Source organism: Cnephaeus nilssonii (genome assembly GCF_951640355.1).
Source record: "Cnephaeus nilssonii genome assembly, chromosome: X".
Taxonomy (NCBI): domain Eukaryota; kingdom Metazoa; phylum Chordata; class Mammalia; order Chiroptera; family Vespertilionidae; genus Cnephaeus; species Cnephaeus nilssonii.
The window spans coordinates 70,252,805-70,257,584 of NC_137071.1; positions in this window are offsets into that span (position 1 = coordinate 70,252,805).

The following is a 4,780-nucleotide window of genomic DNA, read 5'->3' on the forward strand; positions in this document are numbered from 1 at the left end:
TCTGCAGGGACCCTGGAGAACCCTTTCTCAGCCTGGTTGCCAAGGTGAGAGGGGATATCCTGAGGGGACTGCCGAAAGTACAGAGCTTTCCTCCAACTTGGTCAGCTCACAAGGAGCCTGCAGGGTCTCTCTCCTCTGCTCTCCTTTCCTCTGCCCTGCTGTTACCAGTCAGGGGCCAGAACACTTTCCCTAGAAATGATCTTGACATAGATAACCCTACCAGTTCCTTCTCTGGCTCGCCTAGAGCCTGGACTCCGTGAGGGCAGCTGGTGGCAGGAGCTGGGAGAGATTTTCTCCAGTCTCCAAACCCTGGAGAGTCTTGGAAGGGAGAGAGGAGGGAAACTGGGAGAAAGATGTTTCCCTTCCTCCCACCTTTCCCCAGATGCACCCTCTGAAAGCAGAAATTTAAAGATACAGTCGCTGGCAGTTGGAGTAGATTTTGGAGCTCATCAGTGTGCTAGGGAGGGGCTGGGGCTACGATGCCGCTTGGAGAGGGCCCGAGGGGTTCTGTCCAGCTTCTAACTCTCCAACTGGAGAAGTGTATGCAGGCTGCCCTGCTTTCCGCTCCCCAGCAGCTTCCCTTTTACCCTGGAGCTATGCTGGGGCCCATACTGTACAGTCTTAATGATTTTTATAAAGGAGGAAAAGATCTGAGAGGGTTTAGGTGGAGGAGCCACTGGGTATTCTCAAGCTGACAGCTTCATGTCTGAGAGGATAGGAGGAGGCAGGGGTGGCTTTTCCTCAATCCCCTGGGTGGAGGCACAAGGGATGGAGGATACAGAACTTTGGAGTCCTTCACAAATTTGGTCTGCTTGCTTGTCAGTCTATCCATTTGTCTGTCTGGTTGCCTCATGTCCTTCATTCTTGCAGATGCACATCCTTTTCCTGCTTTCATCCCTCGGGTCATCTCTGGCAAGCTTGGTGGGCCCTCTGAAGTTCTCAGAATCCTCATTTCCTTGACACCCTTTCTTTAACCCGGCTCCACTGTGGGAAGGGATAGATAGGTGTCCCTGGCAGGGCCAGGGCAGGACTGACACACAGCAGGCTTTGTAAGCTTTAGAGGAGTCAAGAGGTCAAGAGCAATGACCTAGCAGTTGGCAGCCCTGGACAGAGGAGAAAGACAGGGAGGGTGGACCTTCCCCACCCTCGCCTCTCCCTATCCTCTCTAATAAAATGGTAACATGCAAATTAACCATCACTCTGCTACATAAGCCATGCCCACCGGCCAAGCCACACCCACCAGCCAATCAGGGTGAGTATGCAAATTAACCCCAACCAAGATGGCTACAGCCACAGAGAGCAAGGTTTCCCAGGTAACAGAGCAAGCCAAGCTTTCTTTTTTTTTTTTTTTTCCCAATTTTTTTATTAAGGTATTATATGTGTACATATCTTACCATTGCCCTCCCCACACCCCACTCCCATATATGCCCCCACCCCCCAGAGTTTTGCATCCATTGGTTATGCTTATATGCATGCATACAAGTCCTTTGATTGATCTGCAAGCCAAGCTTTCCATAGCCGTTGCAGGCCTAAGCCTCCACTCAAGCTACAAAGTTTCAATTATAGAAGGTAAACAAATTCAAACAAATGGCGGCAGAATGGAGCTTGAGAGAGCAAGCCAGGGTTGCCGCTGGCAACAGGGGAAGCAAAGCTTTCCGAACACCCTGGCCGGGCTCACCCGCTTAAGGCTACAAAGTTTCAATTGTAGAAGGTGAATTAACTGCCACAGAAATGGCTGCCACCCCGGAGGGAGCAGCAGGCTTGGCTCCGCTCCAGGCTACAAAGTTTCAATTGTAGAAGGAAAATAAATTCCAGATACCAGGGCCTCCGCTTGGGTTGCCAGGGGGTGTGGCCGGCCTGCAAACCACCACAGGCCCCTCGCTCAGGCCACCCCATGCCCCAAGGGAAACCCTGATCAGGGACACCCTTCAGGGCAAACCAGCTGGCCCCCACCCATGCACCAGGCCTCTATCCTATCTAATAAAAGAGTATTATACAGATTGATCATCACTGTAACACACAATATAGCTGCCCCCATGTGGTCAAAGATCCTGCCCCCATGTGGACACAAGATGGCCACCGCAAGATGGCCAGCAGGAGAGGGCAGTTGGGAGGCACCCGGCCTGCAAGGGAGGGCAGTTGTGAGGGACCAGGCCTGCAAGGGAGGGCAGTTGAGAGGGACCAGGCTTGCAAGGGAGGGCAGTTGGAGGTGATCAACCCTGCAGGAGAGGGCAGTTAGGGGTGACCAGGCTGGCAGAGGAGGGAAGTTGGGGGCAAACAGACTGGCAGGGGAGCAGTTAAGCAGCAACCAGGCTGGCAGCGGAGTGGTTAGGGGGTGATCAGGCTGGCAGGCAGAAGCGGTTATGGGCAATCAGGAAAGCAGGCAGGCAAGCAGTTGGGAGCCAGCTGTCCTGGATTGTGAGAGGGATGTCCGACTGCCCGTTTAGGCCCGATCCCACCAGGATCGGGCCTAAACGGGCAGTCGGACATCCCTCCAGGAGTCCCAGATTGGAGAGGGTACAGGCTGGGCTGAGGGACAACTCCCCGCCGTGCACGAATTTCGTGCACCGGGCTTCTAGTTTGCTTATAAACATCCAGGTGGTTTAACAGCTCCATGCCCTCTGCTTGATCCTTCCCAAAATTCCCTCATGCATAATCTAAACTGCTCTGGCACTTATCCAAGTACCTTGCCTTCTCTCTCTTTTTTCCCCTCCATTCTCTTCATTCCTCTCTCTCTGAGCTTTCCTTCATCTATCCTTTCTCCATCTCCATTTCCCTCCCTGTTTCTTTTCTGTCTCACTTGTGTCTGCCTGCCCCTCTTCTTTTGCTCTCACATTCTTTCCACCCCTATTTCTCTCTCAATCTCCCTGTCATCTCCATTCTCTCACAATTCTCCTCCTAAATTATAGCAGTGAAAAGCCAAGAGTTTTGATTTCTTCTTTACTAGAAACTCATATACCTGTTCTGCTGAGTCCTGAGTGTGTGCTGTAGGTGGTGGTGGGTGGGGGGGAAGGTTGGTGCCACTTTACAGGGGTCAATCACAGAGCTAATGCAGCCTCCAGTCTCACCAGAGAAGGATTTGTGGGAATTCTAAGCTCTTCTACGGACCCATTGGGCACTTAGAAGGGTTAATGATGACAAGACAATAATGGGTGGGACTTGTGGCTGTGTAATTATTAAAGAGAAGGAATTTTAAAACCACAAATTAAAGGGAAAGAGGACAATTTTAAATAATACACACGGAAATGTTGATGGGGAAGTTGGGCTTTTGGAGTTGGTACTGGGAGGATTATAAACCTCAAATAGTGCTTATGTGGCCAATAAATACCAAGTACAGTATTAATTTTCCTATAAACATTTTTAGCAGCCTTTTTGCCTGCTCTTCCTCCCTCCTTGCTTTCTGTTATCATAATAATCCTCTCTCCAAAGGTAAGAACCAAGCCTTACAGAACCTCCCAGGGCAGGGCTCCAGGCTAGGGAGCTAAGGGCAGGTGGTGGTGGTGGTAGGTGTTGGGAGGCACTTGTCTTCTCTGTTTAACTCCCTCCCTCCAACAAAGCTAATCATGCCCCTTCTGCTGCCTCAACTGTTCCCTGTTGTTCTAGGGCTAAAGTTCAAGGAGCTGCATGATTTTGCCACTCTGCTTGTCCACTGATGTATCTAGACTTGTCTGTCTTTTCAGCTTCTAGGTACTTTCACATGTTGTTCCCCTCTACCAAAGTACTCTTTCCTCCACTCTTATTCATTCGTCTAGACTAAGTTTTGCTGTCACTTTCTCTGGGAGAACTTCTTGAACTCCCCCTCCTCCCCAGGTCTGGGTTAGGAGACCTTCCAAGGTGTTCCCACAGGATCCTTGCCTTCTCCCTTCCCAACATCCCTCACACTCCATTATAGTTGCCAGCTTACTTATACACTTTTTCCTCACTATACCACAAGGCTATAACCTGAACTCCCTAAGGGCAGAGATGAATTATCCACCAAATCCCCAGGGCTCAGGTCAGAGCATGGCACATTATTGGCAATTAGTGAACATTTGTTAAAATATGCATCCTGGGCACCCAGAGACACTTCCTCAAGCACAGTGCCTCTGTATCTTTCTCTGTCAAACAAAAATGAGAAGTTTGATGTGCAGAGAGAGGTCCAACATGGAGTAATAGTAATAAGGAGAAAGGAGGAAGCAGTTTTCCTTCCATTGTCCCTTAGGCCTATGGCATCACATTCAATCATCTGGAATTCTTGGCTAATGGAAGGCAGGGCCATTGTCTTGGTGTCACCTCCTGTGTGCCCGTGGGATCCCTGAGTGCTGAAAGCAGAGCATGGTCAGCTTGCTGGAAGGAAAGATCCCTTTTTTATGAGAGACTATAGCAATGACCAAATGTCTGTCTGTCATGAAGAAGGGATACAGCTTTCCTAGGATGCTGGACGAAGACACTTGAGGGAAGAAGGGAGAAAAAAGAGGCAAAGAACTGGGTAGACTACTCCTAGGAGTTGACAAGCATCAGGGAAGATGCCCATTCAAGAGTTCCCTGTACCAACAGGAAACCATACTCTCTCAAGATGACCTCAGCATTCTGGTCTGGGAAAAGTACAAAGTTGTGTTCAGCCTTTCCTCATACCCTTTTGTCTTTTTATTTATTTATTTATTTATTTATTTATTTATTTATTTATTTATTTTTTAAATTTCTTTATTGATTAAGGTGTCACATATTTGACCTCATCCCCCCATTCCCATCCCACACCCCTCCCCACGGATGCCCCAACCCCCTGTTGAACTTAACCATT